Source organism: Corvus moneduloides, chromosome 7 (genome assembly GCF_009650955.1).
Source record: "Corvus moneduloides isolate bCorMon1 chromosome 7, bCorMon1.pri, whole genome shotgun sequence".
Taxonomy (NCBI): domain Eukaryota; kingdom Metazoa; phylum Chordata; class Aves; order Passeriformes; family Corvidae; genus Corvus; species Corvus moneduloides.
Window position 1 is genome coordinate 32,447,224 of NC_045482.1, and position 17,504 is coordinate 32,464,727.

At 38.1% G+C, this 17,504-nt stretch overlaps 1 protein-coding gene across 11 annotated transcripts in view; it reads right to left on the reverse strand.

Annotated features, from left to right (window-relative positions):
- The window catches only part of NCKAP5 (NCK associated protein 5), a 380,419-nt gene that overhangs the window by 95,812 nt on the left and 267,103 nt on the right, over positions 1 to 17,504 (reverse strand). The window lies entirely within an intron of this gene.

A 17,504-nucleotide genomic window follows, 5' to 3' on the forward strand; every position in this document is an offset into this window, starting at 1 on the left:
ATCTTGAAGCCAGATTTTTTTTCTCTCACATATGTAATTCTAAATATGATAAAGTTTCCTGTATATTAGGGCCTTTCATCTGTCTTTAATTTTCACCCTGTTCATATTTTTGCACTGTGAAAACTTCAATATAGCACAATCTGGTAAGTAAATCACAGTAAATCAAAGTATTTTTTTTATATATATCTGTATTAACTTTAGGAATTCTTGTAGTATTGGAAAAAGAAAATTTTTAAAGTGTGATGAAGTTTCATCAGAGCAAGTTTCTACTATTCTTCTCTTAAAGGCTGAGAAACTAAAGCAATATATATATAAATCTATGAGTTATAAATGGCTCTAGAAATCTCTGTGCCTCCCATGCATAACTTCACGTCACATAACCATAACACCAAAATCAATACATTCCCATAATTACAACTATTATGCAATTTGCAGTACTTGCATTACTTTAACCTTCTGTCAACCTATAAAACTTAAACAAATGCTGTTTCAAAGGAATTGTCGTTACCAAAACAACAGTGATAAATATAGTTAACATTTGTAGTTTTAGAGGAAAATTAATGTAATGTGCTGTATGGAAAGACTCTGTGGAAAGATGCACTGTTCCCCCTTCCTTGTTAAAAAAAGTCAATGAATCAACAAAATAAGAATCCCAAAGTCTATTAAATTGGCCCATTAATAAAAATTTCAATTGCAGCTGAATCATAAAAGTAAGGCTTGGAAGCAAAAGCAAACATACACTATTATCCAGCATCTTGAAAGAGATTGAAGAGTGAAAGTGTGGTAAGAAACAAGGGCATATAGAGTTTACTTATTTAAAAGTCTAAATAAGCAACTGTACGGAATCTGCACTTTATCTCCAGGGTACAATTAAAGCCAGCAAAGGTGGTAAAATGCTCTGCATCATATTTTCACAATGTCACCTATGAATGGGTTCAACATATGGCTATAAAAAGTCTATGGGTGATCCTGCAGAGAGCACTGTGAGATGAGGCAGCAAAAAGTAGCAGATGCAGAAGTACCAAAGTAGAAGAAGAAGCTGCAAAAGCAAAAGCAGTAGTAAGAAATCAGAAGCTGGAGGGTAAATAGTCCTCCAGACTGAAGAGGCCATAGTTTGCTTTTACAGACAGGTTCTTGCAGGTTCATTGATAAAATAAAGAGATGTTCGTTACATAAAAATATATTTCTGAGTTAAAGATTTTCAGATGTTTTCTCTAAGAATATCCCCCTAAAATGCCATCCAAAAGAAATTCTTACTGTTTTGAAGCAATCACTAAAGGATTAGTCTGCACATATTTTCACTCACACATATTGACATACTTATGGATTTAATTTTTAATTTTCATTTTCATTAACATAAAAATATATTGTATGATTTTATCCTAAAATAATTTGGGCAGATTGCTTCCACATAGAAATGTGTAAAAGAACTACAGCACACACTTGTACTATATGAAATACAGAGAGAGCTCCCCATGCTTCTCTTACTCTATATTTTGGAATGCTGTTAAATGGAATGCTAAATCTTCTTGGATCTGTTCACTAAATCCCTGATTTCAGCAAGCTATTCCATTACAAACAGGCTACCAAAATTAGGAGATCTAAACTTGACAGTATTATAAATAAATGCTACATTTCAGCTCTTATCAACCCACAGTGGGAACATCTGTATAATAAAACCTATTCTCACACCACTGCTTTCAAAATTGTAGTGGAAGGATGTAATGCAGTTAATATTAGCTTGAATTTTGTGCTTCTTGATTGCCAAGCAAATCAAGCCTATTTATTTGGCATTTTTGTAATGAGGACCAGACTAGAAGGGAACACTTGACTGACTTTACTTTAGAATCTGTGCCAGTTCCCACAACATGGGAAAACCAGTACTTGATACACTAAATCACTCTACATTGCAACCAAATACTTGATAATAATCCTCATTCCCCTGAAAGTATTCATTTGGAAAATTTGTAGTAGCACTTACAGTCTCAAAACCCTGCCTCCTAATCCAAACCTTCATTTATTTAACAGAAATCACTGGGTTTTGATGTTATTGTAAAGCTGCTCAATTTTTGCTCCAAAGAATCTGCCTGCCTCTCGTATTGTATATTCTGGGCTTCCTTTGCCAGTTAAGCAAAGTACATCTCCTTGAGGGAAGCTGCTATTAAATCTACTTCCATTTTTATTTTCAGGCCACACTTAGAGAAAGCTACGCTGCAGTAAGAAGCCCCTCTCACTTCTCACAGCTTGAAAGCTTTTGCACCCTTGCAGGCAAGCAGGGGCAGTGACAGTTCTGACCCCCAGTGCAACCACTAATCCCATCCATAACCTGGCAGGGGACTATGCAGGGAAAACTGAGCTTGCTGAGAACAAGCAACTGAGAGCCCAGAGAACAGCACTTTCTGAGATAGCCACTGATTTCTATAGAGATTTCTAGTTTTAGGCAGAGCTGTCCTCTAGGAATTGATGTATATTTCATGTTACATTTAGAAATGAACAATCCTTCTCTGTCCCTCAGCCTTGCAAGCACTAAAAGCGATGCAGCCCTGCAGACACGGCAAACTCAGCGCCTGCCACCAGCACCTCAGGCACACACATCTTTTCGGGGGGGGGGACAGATCTCAAAGTACAGCAGCATTCAGTCAGCCAACAGTAACTGTGGCACAGTTTACCACCAAATGAAACATCAGTACATTTTGGTTTTGGATCATTACAGATTCAAGGACCCTAAAATGTCAAAACAGACGTCCCTCCCAATTCCGATTTGGGAGAAAGAATTTTGCACAAGAGTCTCTCCAAACATTGGAAAATTTAAAGATTTCAGTCATGACTTGGATAATGCTAAGCAGCCTCCAACTTCCTGAATTAGAGACAACATTGTTCTGAACTGAGAGATTGGGTTTATAGAAAATCAGTTTGAAAGGTAAAACTTCAGACTACTTTAACAAAACCGAGGCTGCCTTGAATTGATACCACTGCTAACACAGTCATTATGAGAGACTTTGCCAACTGATTTTAATTCCTTCCTCAGGATGAAAAACATAGCCCTGGTAATGATAAAAAGTCTTTGGGTCAGCTAATAGCTTTCTCTCCCTTCCACAGATATTTTCTCATCTGGGGCAGCTGTTAGCACAGTTTCAAAGTTAGTAAAAGGCTACACACCTGATGCTTCAACAGACAATGCTCTGCACTTTTATAATGACAATGAAATTAATTAAAACATTGAATTTTCTACTAGAATGCACGAATAAAAGAGAATCGTGACTAAAAGAGAATTATGTAGAAGATAGTTTTCCTTACTCAACCACTGCAGAGATGAGACAAAACAAAAGGACGGGAGGGGGAAGAGAGAAGAAAGCAGAGAGCGTGATGCATTTTGCACTAAGGGAAGAGGAGATCACAGAATCATAGAATGGTTTGGAATGAAAGGACCTTTAAAGATCACCTAGTCATGGACAGGAGGTGAAGGTCTAAAGGTTGTACGTCTAGTTAGCAGCTCAGCATGCTCTGAAGGTATCATCAATAAAGGTCAAGAGGAACAAAGTTATGACAGTGAACTTTAAAATCCCTGACAGAATGCTACTCCACAGTTACCAGGTTCGCTCCTTTGTTATTTATACTAAACCGTTTGTCCATTTACAGAAAGCTTTATTGATTTACACAGACACTCATTTGTCATGCCCAGTGCAGTGTATTAAGGGCTGTCCAAGCACTTCAAATGTACTCAGCAATTTTTTCCTGCTTTCAGCTTCTGATTTTGTATACTTTTGTGGTCACAACTTCCTACAGCACATGAGAGGTCAAATGCTGTCATTGGCAAGGTAAGAAGTGATGCTGTTGCATTTTTTCCTCAGGTCCTTAGAGCATTTTTGGTGAGCTGCTGTTCTGGGAAGAGTATACCACTTGAATCACCTCTGTGTCATTGGTCACAGGGAACTTTTTGCATTTTTCTGTCCCTGTTATGCAGAAAATTTGTCCTTTGAAAGACTAATCCAACAAATTGTCAGAGGAAAGTTTAACACCATACTTATGCTGGTCAGAAGAACTGAAAATCACATTTGTGCTTTTAAATCAATGTAATTGTAGCAACAAAAGCCTTAATTTAATTCTACCACTGTAACAGCATTTCCACTGGCTACTTTCCAGTGCCTTTTATATTAGTAAAGACAGCTCTTTGCTAGGAGTAAAATGGGAGCTGCACCTCAAGGCCACCTGTCAACATTTGGATGTTTCCACCTTGTCCTTTACACTTTTTCCACAACAGATCAACACTGGGTAACCACAGAGTGTGCCCCTGCTGAACAGCTCTGCTCCCTGGCCCCACATCCCCGGGACACTGAGCCTGGGCAGTGCTAGCTACTGATGCAATAAGCAGTGAATTTAGTGGAATAATACTTAGGAAAAGTGCATTTTTTTTTCAAATGTCCTAGGCTTAATTATTTCTTCTGGATCATGGAGATGGGAGAAAAAAACCTCCCAAAACAACCAAAAAGAACAAATTAGTGATAGGATGACAGCTTCTCACCCTTTCTTCAAAACACTTAGCCTTCTAAGTAGGATCATTTTCTGTTTTATTTTTCAATAGCCTGTTATATTTGACCCCACTTAAAACATTTGACATATTTTATCTGAAATATTCAGCTACTGTTTAATTCCCATTCACTTAAAACATGGCACGAAAGTCATACATATGTGATGCTAAATAATAAAGCACAGAACTATACAAGTGTCAATTATAATTCTGTCTATAAAAAGGCCACATTAAACCTTACTGGGCAGCACTGGTGGGGATCATTCTTGCAATTCACAATTTCAGCAATATTTTTTCAATTCTTTACTGCTACAAAACTGTATTAAATCTCAAAAGCAGTCTATCTCCCAGGCCATGCTGTGCTATAACTGTGCTACCCATGGGTTTGTAGACTCACAGAAAGCAGTACAACCTTCTAAAGTATGCTAGAAATCAGAAGATACTTATTCAACATCAGGAAACTAACCACTTAAGGCTACCAAAAACTCCTTGGGTTTAAATGTTGCTAAGAAAAAGCAGCCCAAGGTCTGTGCAACTTCTTATTATGCCTCATCAATTATTGATTAGCAGATTCATGTATTTAAACATGAATTTACAGCAGAAATTAGGTAACAGTTTTAAAATTTGTGTTGATTTCATGCTGTCAGAGATCAGAACCCAGAACTTGTTCATTTATCTGCACATTTTCAGCAGATTGCACGAAGGGATTCCCACCCACAGTCCTGGATAGGGCTCATAACCACAGAGATCTTTCCCTCTCTGCTGAGCTACTCCCAGTTCAAACAAGAAGAAACAACGGGTGTTCAACCTAAATGAGGGAGCCTCCCTTTGGAAAGAAGGGTATAACTAGAATTTAATCCTTCAAATCTACTCAAACTGGATAAATGTATAAACTTCAAGACCTGAATCAAACAAACCAGAACCAAATGAGATTCATACACTGCTGATGAGACTGTGTCCTAAAAATGACTAAAGCAAACCTCATATTCCTGGGAATTCCTCTGTAAAATACCTTTATTCTGCCCCCCGCCCCAAATCTGGGCTGGAAATTTTCAACTGAATGACAGTATTTGTCTTTTCTTCTTCCAGTTAACTCTAAAGTAGTTAAGAATCACAAACCTTTAAAACTTACAACATTTTCCCTTCTGACACCACAGAAATGTTTGGAGTTGACATTTTAAAGAGAAGGTTAGGAATACATCTAGCGAAACAGACGGCATTATAAGCACAGGCTTATCTCCAAGCAAATAATCACCCAGGCTCCTACTAACAGATATATCAATAATAGTGTTGTATGTTTACCTGCATGCAAATTGGAGAAAACAGCAAATTCTACCAGTATTTACAGAGATAATAATAGACTCTCAACATTTCCACTGGTAAAGCACTGTCAATACAGGCCTTTGCACAAATGGGTTAAAGTTATGAAGAATGTCTTTTTTTGTTTCCCAAAAATTTCTTCCAAACGAGCACATATAAAACATTTTTTGAGGACCAGGATTAGAAGAGGTCTGAATAAACAGAGAGAGGCAGCAAACAACTGTATTTCCTAAAGACATGGTCTATATAACACACATGCACTTGATAAACCATAGAGGTACAAGCATGGGGAGCCAAAAGCCCCACCAAGACTCCCACCACATCCTTTTTTTCCCCCTTCTTGTTTTAAGTGATCTTTTCCTTACAGAATTGCTGTCCCTAAAAACAGAGAGCATTTCACCCTGACAGACTGACTGTGCTTCCTCATGTAATATTCACAGATAGTTATTTCTTCTATAAAAGAAAAAATCCCTGCTCCATGAAAAAAGGTCTGAGATCCTGATATTGTGAGTCAAACTAAGATTCTTACAATTAACACAGACAGATAAAGGCAAGTGGTGTGGACTTGATTAATCTGAAATGGCATTTTGTGGTTAATATCTAATTGTATGTGACTCATACCTAAGTATCTTTGCACTGAAACCTCTTTTAGGAGCCAATCACATCACATTTGGTCAGTTGCATTTGTTTCAATTTTTCTTGAAATTCTAGCTCTTTGAAATAGTAATTACTTGATAAATTTGATAATAGCAATTATTAGTAAAGATTAGTTGAAAACCGTTGACTATCTGTAAACCCAGTGCTTAAGCTCAATACAAAACTTACAATGCAGTCATTTGCAAAGAAAATATTTGCTTTGCTTTGCAGGGAAACATTTTGGAGAAGACTTTTATCAAATTTAGGAGTCACATTGAAACCAATAACTAAATTTTTTAAATTTAAAAAATTTAATTTTTTTACCTTTTAAAAGGTAGGTTTTTCTTTTAGTTTTTCTTTTTTTATTTAAATTCAGATCTTGAGGAAGACTCATATATTTTAAGACAGTTTTTCAAGCACTAAGAAAGACCACTTTAGAATTTACTGTAAATGAGTTATCCTTCAAAGCTGGGCAATTTCGACCATGAGCTCACTGACACTGTGACAATTTTGTACTTTCTGTGATTCCATTATCCACACCTGAGCAGCACACTCAGCTTCAAGGTTCATCTAATGGGGAGCTTGAAAGGAATAGGGCATTTCAGATCTCTATATGAAAATTAATCTCTGGGCCACTTTATCCCAGCAGAAACACTTCCTATTTCCCCCCTCTTGTCTTTGAGATGCTCAGAGAAAATACTGAAATGCTATTAGTGATCCTTGGCTCTGGGAAGTGAGTATGGAAGAGGAAGACCAAGGGACAAACTGCCTTTACAGGTAGAAAACCTTGAAATTAAGTATCAGGAAGACAAGGATTACATAAAGTATTCAGGATTTTTTTTTTTTTTAATTTCTAGAAATTCTATCAAGAGCAGCTCTTCTCTAAAGTAGCTTTTCTATGGGTTTTTTGAATAACATTGGACTGAAAATAAAATATAATTTCACAGGTCAGTGGAAAAAAAATGGCTTTAATGCTGTAACTGGTGCTTCCAGGCTGCTCAATGCACCTGAACCAAAGGGCTGCTATTAAATGATAGTAAACAGTAAAAATCTGGAGCTCAATTTGGCACTGTCTTCAAGGAACACCAACACCAGCCTCCTCCCCACTTGCCCATTCCACTCCCCCAAGGAAATTAAGCAATTGAGTTTGCTCATGGGGGCTGATGATAGAAACAAAATATTCAGACTTTACTGCATTCCTGCTTTTTGTCCCCTCATTTAACGTATAATCTACAACACAAATGTATCCCATACCCAATTATTTTGGATCTCACTGGAAGGTAAAAGAGCAGATGTTTTGCTCTGACTTCAGAGAAAGTGGATGCTGAATATTTATCAAGAAATATTTTTTCCTAATTATTTATCCTAAGTTCCTTCATTTAGTTCAAACAAAAGTAATTATGAAATAAAATGATTTAAACTGACAGTGTGGAAAACACTGATTCCATATGCTTGAATGTCACATGCACTGGTTGGGTGATGGGAAACTCATACCAGTTCTCTGCTATGCAAGTGGGGAAATCTTTTTTTCTTCTTTTCCAAAGAAACATGTATGAGTTTTTCTGAAATGGAAAAAATGGAATATACAACTGGTTTTCCATTTTAAAAAATGCCCCTTCAGCTTTTTTTTATTTGAATTACGAGAAAAAGAATGACTTTTCTTTGTTATACTATGCAATAGACTTAAAAATTATGTGATGGTATAATTGATACTGCCACAAAGTATTTTTAAACATAATAAAATATAAAATATATTTTTTTCCTTCTCCTATGCTGAATCATTTTACTCTGTTCCTTTAAAGACTTCAAGTTAAAAGCTTTCCACCACAATAAGCTATTAACGTCGACTGTTTCACACTTCGCAACATAAATTTATAACAAGTTTTCCTGTTTTAACTACATGGGAGCACTGAGTTATTCCTGAAGGCGATGTTTCCTGCAATTCCACTCTCTTCATCAGAAGTCACCCATAAGTCAACCTCCCCAGGTATTTCAAAATGAACTTCTCTTGATGGCCTCAGTTATTTCTGTCCCTCCCAGCTAAGGAGTCGTGAAGCCGAGTGGAGCAGGACAGGTATTGGTGCTGTGTTATGGAGAGCATCGAATGCCACATAACGTGCAGCAATTGTTTTGTAGCCAGTAGCCAACTCCTAATACCTGAATCACAAAATTACTGCTCATTTCCAGCTAGCTGAAATGAAACTCTATTTGCAAATATCACCGTGTTTCTCCTGAGAGCTTTGAACATTCTTCTCTTTTGTTCTTACAGGCGCAGCACGAATCGGGCAATGTCCCTTGCTCCACACAGCAACATGTGGCTTTTGCAGTGACATTTGTTAAATTGAAAGTTCTGATTCATTTAATTTTTAATCTTTTAGAGTGAATTTGCAGAGTAATTGTATTTGGCCTAAAAGAGCAACAGCCCAGGCCTCAAATTCTGCCTTTTAAAAGATTCAGCAGATTGGAGCTGTGTCTGGCTTTTTCTGCCCTGTGCAGACTGTGCTCACTTAGAGAAGATGGGATGAGGATCCTGTGGAAAATGATGTGGCAGCACCTGATTGTGATCCTAACGAGTTATATGAAATGTCTCCTACTGAGCTGGCTGACATCAGGTCCATCCACATTGGATTTTGGGCTTGGATGAGCTGTGAGTGTCCAGATCTCCAGTGATTTTTCTGATCATTACAGCGACCAGGTAAGAGCTCAAACCGTGGTGTGGCCTTGGATCCAATGGACTGGGTTTCTTTTACAGGAAATGGGAAGAGGAACTGCAGCTGCTGCTGGGCTTTCCTGGAGCTCAGCCAGAGTTACTCCCCAAAAGGTACAGAGCACAACTCTGAGGATCTGCTCCTGTTACACTGCAGTGCTCCCAAGGCAGACACACAATTATAACAGGATATCTCCCTAAATTAATAGGGAAGCCCTAAGGCAGTCCACTGCCAGGACAAAATCATATCCCACAATACCAAAGTAAAAGACAGGTCTGTTGGGAACTTTTTCCTGCACACAAGAGAGATGTGCCAGAGGCATTTTTCTACTTGCATATTTTTATAGCTTTGTACATTATGAAAACAGAAAATAAAAACCTGCACAGAAACATATACATTCAATCCAGCTACATAGAAAGCAAATTGTATTGTAATTATATATTTTTAAGTGCTCCTGTGTTATATTAAAGTCTTTCTCAATTATTAACTTAACCTTGCTCTTCAGCATACACAATTTGTCTCAGATTTTGTTCTTTGTACTTCCATTTGTTTGCAAACTACATTCTAAGAGGTCCAAGAAAGGCCTTAGGCTACAACTTTGGGAGAATGTGACAAACCAGAAGTTCTTAAAAAACAAGGTTTGGCTGACAATCACAGTCTCATATGGCACATATTTTAGGTCAAAGTTGATGGCATTCAGTGGTGCCCCAGTAAGAAGCTCAGGCATGAAAAGCACAGCAGCAGCAGCCCAACAGCCCAGCCCTGATCTGCAGAATGAGCCAAAGTAACATCATACATAATTAAACTCAGCTCAAGTGCAGCCACTGGAACTGCACCCACCTTCACATGTCTAAATTTGATAGCCAAATACAATAACACTGGTATCAACGATGAGGAAATGTTGCTGTTCTCTCATTCCAAGCTCCTGTTTAGGAGCAGGATCAGTGATTAATCAATTGGCCTAAAGGGAAAAGGCAGAGAAAAGAACGAAAATAAATCGATGTATGAAATACTATGCAATGTCACATATATCTAGAATTGATCACATTACTGTTCTGTCAGATTGGCCTGCAATTGGGAAATATTCCTGCCTGGCAGATGTCACCAGTGAGGCAAATCACTTACTCAAAGCCAGGAGCAATTCTCATCTCTTCTTTCTATTCAATGTCTCTGTGAAAAATACAGGTTTTGCCTAATACTAGCAAAGTTCTTTTTTACAATGAACTAAGAACACTTATTTTTACTCATCTAATTGGGTAAAATTTTGAATAGTTATCCTGGGGTCACTTCAAAGGGCTAAATATTTGAGAAAAAGAGTATAAAGACAACCATCACTGGAATGGAGAAAATCCTATATTGTGCCACAGCAAGAGGAGCCAAGAGGAAGACACAAATTGTTCCCTTAAAAATGGAGTTATGTCAACACTATCTGCAAAGATCTGCTAAGGCTGGCTCAGGTTGCTCATGCATCGTTCTACTGAGGCCAATACTCTGGTTCTCAAGAAGAGCTAATTAGCTCAAATGAAAGCTTCTTCATGCAGTGACACTGCTTCTGCTACCTGAACTACTTTGCATGGCAGGGCATTATATAAAAAGATGATGCTGTTTATAAAGCTTGCAACAGAGCCTTTTTCTCTGTTTCACACCTCCTACCTTAATTGAATCAAATTTATGCATGTATATGTGTAACAGTAATCTCTGCACGGCACTGGGGAGATGCTTCAATGTCTAACAAAATCCTTTTTGTGATGATACAGATCAGACTTAAGGTTACAGAAAGAACGCTCATTGTATTTAAGAAAAAGAATATTACAATGGTCATTATTGGTAACAGCAGCTAAAGAATGATGACATCAAATAGGACTGAAGGAAATTACCAAGGAGCAGGCAACAGGCTTTTCTCTGACACCTGTCTAAGGTCTGAATATATAAACTCCATAAGGTTCAAAAGATGAGAAAGGAGGAGCTATTGGAGACAATTAAGGAGAAGCTTCAGCTGTTTCAGCCCCATGATCTCTTCACTGAAAAGCCTCTGCTCATTTCCAGATTAGCATTAACTGTTAAGAAAAATGCTAACCAAGTCTTGCAGCAGGACAGATGCACTACAGGAAAACACCTAAACTTCTGTTTAAACACACAGCAGCACAACCCTCATACCCATTTCTCAGCTGAGCTGAAACTGTTGCTGCAATAACTTTACAGAGGATTTTGTCTAGCAAAGTAGCCAATGTGTAAGTACTTCTTAGAGTTTAACAAAAAGCTGAATGAAAAATTCAGGTCTTACCTGCTTCCTCTATTTTAAATGACTTTTTCCTGAAGAACTTAAATGTTAAGACCCAGAACACTTAAAATCAGGAGGATTTTTCTGGAGGAACAGACTGTTTGACTGAAGACAAGAAGGAAACTTGCAGGCTTGTTAAAGGGAAACACCTGTAATCATCAACGGAGCCCTTCTCCTAAATTATTGCCAAGTCTTGGCCCTGTCTGAGTACACACTACCCAGAAGAGGAATAGGAAAACCCATGAATCACAAAGATGAACGAGCACTGTCACCACAAGTGATGGAAGGCCAGCAGGGATCACAGGTCTTCCTGTGGGAAGGGAAGAAGCTCTGCCCTCTAGATGGCATTATGCGCCCGTAGATCCCAGATGGAGCTGGACAGCCCTGCCAGGCAAGGTAACCACGTCTCCACCTGCATGTGAGCCCAGAGGTCAGGAAGGTCAGATGGCAACTCCTGGACTGCATGGGAAGGTGAGAGCTGCACATTCCTGAAGGGCAGAGCAGGAGCTGTCCTGGGCAGAGACCTGCTTTGGCTGTCCCACGTGGGAAGCAGAGGAATGGTGCTCAGCCTAAGGTGAAAAAAAATGGAGGATCTGACCCCATATGGAGAAAGACAACTTAACTGGAAGAGGTGGGGAATATGAGAAAACATGTAATAAAAACCAAAAACAAACAGCAAAAAAACCACATGACCTTATGAATAAACAAAACTCTCCTTGACATTTAATAGCATCTGAAAGAGACAAGGGTACAGTAAAATGTGCATGTAGCTATCCACATACAGCACACGAGGCTATATTGTATCCATGTATAGCTTTTCTGACTATGCACTGAAATTCAACCCTTACTTAGTGATAATCAGGTATCTACAGAACCATCAGCAAAAATCAGTTTCACACATAATGGACTGATGTCAGACTATTCTACTTTTGATTTATCTATCCTCTCTATATATTTATAACTAATCTTAAAATCTGTGCTTGTCACCATGACAGATTAGGCAGACCTAAAAATAATCTTTTGGGTATTTTCTGCTGTGGACTATCAAATTAGCTGCATACTAAAGCCAGTGAATATCGAATTTCAAGAGTATGTTAATCATAGAGATTTCACATGTGTAGTTAAGCATTTCCCAACACAGAAGCCAACCCTCACAGGCTAGAATTCAGCACAATGCCCGTAATTCCAGTGTATCAGTGTAAGTATACCTCCCCAGTATCCCTGCTATAATCTCCAATGCTGTATTTCTATAAGATGAACAAAAAGGAAATCACCACCAAATTAAGAAACAGTGCATTGCCATGAAGATGTCATTACTGTTGAAGCATTTTCAAGGTCAGTAAAGAGAAATTATTTTACTATGTAAGAGTTGCAAGGGATTCAGCTCCAACAGCTGAGGTAAATGAATCAGGATTTCCTATGCAGCCAGTGGAGAATGTCCACAGAATACTCAGATTTTTTAAAATAATGTTAGTTTGAAATGAACTGCAACTATGTATTTAGTTTATGAACTGTAGAACTGTCATTACTGTCAGCTAAATTGCATGCATTAGTATGTAAATTAAAAATATAGGGCATGATTCTAAACATCTCTGTCACATAGAAGGTTTCCTCTGAAACAACTGCCACTGTGAGTAATTAGCAGGCTCACAGAAAGGGCTTGTGGAGAGCCAGGCTCAGAGTGCACAGCTGAGAGAAACTATTTAAAAAACTCCTGAGCCTCACTCTCCAAAATGATAGATGTGTGGGGATAAACACAGCCACCTAGATCTATAACACAGGGTTGGAAAATCTCATTCCATTCAGCAGAGAGAGTGGATTTTACATTGTACCACGCGCCTGATTGCTAAAAAAGGTGAGTTACATTAACTGCCGATTATCTGCAAGAGGGCACCACACTTGGAAAGAAGGGCACTGAAAAACTATCATTAGATTATAAGAGGCAGACAGAAATAGCAGATTCCTTCACTGCAACCTAGCGAGGACTGTGTGCAGAATGCAGTTAACATTCATTTCAATAGAGAAAATCTGACAGGTTTAATAAAACCGAGATGATTTTCCTTGACTTCTGTGACTTACCTTTTCTTCACCAACTACACCTATTCCTCAGACCTCTTGGCACCAAATCATTATTCTTGTGGCCATATTCAACCCTCTATTGTGAATGAACTATTCTAGAATGAACTCTATGAACCATTCAAAGACTGTTGTGTTAGCAAACTAAGTACTTTCATACTTTCCACACAAGGAGGTGTATGTGCTATTGTCAATACCACCTGTTGTTCTTATGTGGACCAAAATGGAAGGATTAAGAAAGATTTGGATGAAATTTCGAAGGGAACTCAAATTCTACACGAAGTAGCTTCTAGAAATAACACCTTAAATTTTGATAATATTTTTGATACCCTCACCTCATGGTTACCAAACTGGGCCTGGGTGAAAGAAATATTCATAATAGCTGTAATTGTAGTTATGATCTGTGTAATTCCCTGTGGAGCAGCCGGTTGTGTAAACTGGTTCTGTGAGTAAAGAATAGAGTAGAGACTAGACAAGGTAGAGTTTTGTTAGTCTCTAAAAGGGGGAAAATGATGCCATGATGATTTTTTACCTTTTATACCTTTTTACAACTTCTGTATTCTTAGTGCTTTTTGCCTTCATCCTTGGACTTATTTGTTCAGCTAGGAGACTAAACATTTTAGAAGCTTTGTGGTTAGGGATCAGTGTGCCCCAGACCCCAAGGTCCTCTCCAGAACATATTCTGTAAACTAAGGTAGAACCATCCAGGGGAAGGCTCCTTGGGGAGGGGGTCTCACTTGAGCCTCACATTGGGGAATTTTTGATTGATATGCTAATTAGTAAAACCTATAATGTTATACCAGATCTTTTGGAGGTGTGCATTGCGGGGTGCATCTCGATGCACATGACCTGGACATGTGCACCTAAGGATCCTTAAAATAAATACCAAGGTAAAATCCCTTTTTCCCTTCTAACCATGTTTGACTCTTGATTTTAAGACCAGGAAAAGGCATCAGTACCACAGAGCTTTCTCTGTAAGACAAGAGCCATTGGACTGGAACTCGGAAAATCATAGAAAAAATTAATTTATAACCTGGTTCTTACAATATATGTTATTCCATTTGGCTGTGGTAAAATGAACATTAAATGCTTATCTCTGTTCTCATTGTTTCAATAAAGTTTCCAGATCTCAGTATATTGTCTTGAGGATTCTATAGTTTACCTATAATTTTCACAGCAGCATGCACCAAAATTTAGGGGAAAAAATCACTACAGTAGGTGAACTAAAAGATATTCTAAACAGTACCCTGACTAAAATATTAATGTGAAGTAAAAAAATTGCATGTAAGACATAGGCATATATTGTGTTTTCTCCCACCTGAAAGATGTTGGATTTACTGCCCTGGAAAAGAGCATTTTATATCACTCTGCCTTGAGAAGGAAGAAATCAGGAACAGCACAAATTAGTCACTCCTTTCCTATGTGCCTTGGAACACACTGATGTTTGTGATGAGCACTGATGCTGGAAAGTAACTTTCATTAAAGCCTGTTTACTGCATGAGAAAACTAAAGGAGAAAAATTCTGATACGCAGCAAAATTCACGAGTAGTTGATGGGGTATGACACGAGGACACACTCAAAACAGTTAAACACTGTTTTAAGTCACAACAGAACAGGAATAATAGCTGAAGCATACTCTGTTGAGCACTTGGCTGAATTAGCAAATTTCAATAGATTAGTGCTCTGTGGGTATCTCAGAGTAAAAAACCGAGAGTTGATCTGGAAGCTTTTACCTGTCCAACACGTACCAGAAACTCAGAAGCTCTGCATGTTGTGACCCAAAACATTTAACTTCTGAACCACTGCCATGGTATGTCATAGGAGATGCAATTTGATACTCTTTTATTTTCCCTTAGACTCAGTCAGAAAAGAAAACAATACCATTTGTAACTCAGACTAAAATTCCCAGGAGGCACCACGGCCTTTCTTTAAAATCAATTTCTTTGACTTTAGAAAGCATTTTAAACTCTTGTTGAACTGAATAGTGAGAAAAATGCAGATAAGCATGGCCTTCTCTACACCTCTTGGACCATGAAGACAATGACTTATATTATACAGTTATTTATATTAAGGCATTCTCCTATTTCAGGAGCTGGAACTGTTTGGTGAACAGTGGATCAGAAATCTGTCTCTAATGATAGCAGGAAATGGTTACAGCACTGACAGAGTAAATCTGAACAGCTCTTCTTACATCCAGTGGGCAGAGCTATTTTCAACACCCTTGTTGTAAATTCATATCCCTACTAGATCATCTTGATTCTTCCATGCCAAAAAAGAAATTGCCGTGAATTTCAACTGGCTTAGGGAAAAAAAAAAACATAAAGGGAGAGAGAAAAATAGAAAGATCAATATTTTACATGTCTGCAACAAATACATCCTCTTCTCTTAAATACCCACCACACACTGAGTTGAACTGTCTGCCTGGAAGAGGTTTCTATTAGTGCTCATCCATATGAGGATGTTACTTTCAGTAACATCCCAACAGGGATATTACTGTGCCAGCTATGGAGCTTCACACCCTCATGGGATGGCTGGAAAAGCCACAGTGGAAGACATGAACTGGCAGGAGGGTACAAGCATCTGGGAAGGACGTGCTTTTGAGGACTTCAGCAGGAGCAGGTGAGGGCAGACAGCAGGAGAAAAGCACCCCAGGGCACAAAGGCAAGGAGAAACAGGTAGCAGCCGTGAGATTTGCATCCCAAAGACCACCTGAGCCACTGAGGACCTACAGTAGATGAGCTCAAGCATCAACAGGTTATAGAAAACATTCAGCTTGGTTTTAATTTAAAATTTACTCAGTTATTGGAAAGCTGAAGCAGTTTGCCAGTACTGTTATCTGGAAAGAGCTGGAATAAACTGGGCTGGTCTTGAAACCAGTGATGCAATTCCGTGCTGATTCATTATCAGCCACTGTGTAAGTCTGGAAATAAGACTTTCCCTGCCTCATTGTCTGATCCCTCCCTATAAAAAAACAGAAGTGTTTTTAGGTACAGTTCAGAAAACTAATTATAAAAGTCTCCTACTGAAAAGATTTAAAAGTAAAATAATCCAATAATTAGAATTAAGTAGGTTGGTCTTTGGTGACAAATCAGCATAATTAATCTAGTTCCATGGATGGCCAAGGCATTAGGCTAAGAAGAGGCTTCTGGCTGAATCAGATTAAACACATTGGCTGGAACAAGATTGGTTGCTACAAATTTTTTAGAATCTTGCTACAAAATATTTAAAAGTTTCATGATTTTTCCTCTTTTGCATCTAAATCAAGTGATTCACATTGCCTGTATACCAGGGAATCAGCTGACTTTCAATAAACAAGAAGTCTTTCCTCACAGATATTTTCAGAAACTCGGGCTCTTCATGCCTGCATATGGTGTGTTTCTTTCCATGGAAAAGAAAATAATTATTAGTTTTCTTACCATTTTACATTGCAATACATGGAAAATAATTTTTTAAAAAATAAAGAAGAGAAAATAAAAAGCCAAATAAAAATCACCAGCATCCCATTCAAAGTTATCTTCTCAATCCACTCAGAGGAATTATGTACCCTCCTCATATTTCTTTTTTATAGTTCATAGTTCATTGCTATCATGTCTTTCTCCCTCTGCAGAGTAGTAAAAACATTATATCGGAAATACTTGACATACTTCCTCATTTGTTTAATGGTGATGATACAAGGGAAATTACCCCTCTAATATATTTGAACATTTAGCTTATTATCCTGAGTGGGTTTTCTCCCAAAGCTCAATTTATTAGAACAAAACACATCTTTCTATGACGAACTGCAAAGGGCAAGAGGGCAAAATTCGTTAATTAAAATTAGAGTGATTTCATGATTCTGCCCCAGCAGAAACCACTTCTACTGCAGCTTAGTTTACTGAAACTTTCATTGAGTCTCACTCACCCGCAAGCAATGAGATTTTCACACATGAATTAGGCTTTTCATTCGATAACTTCA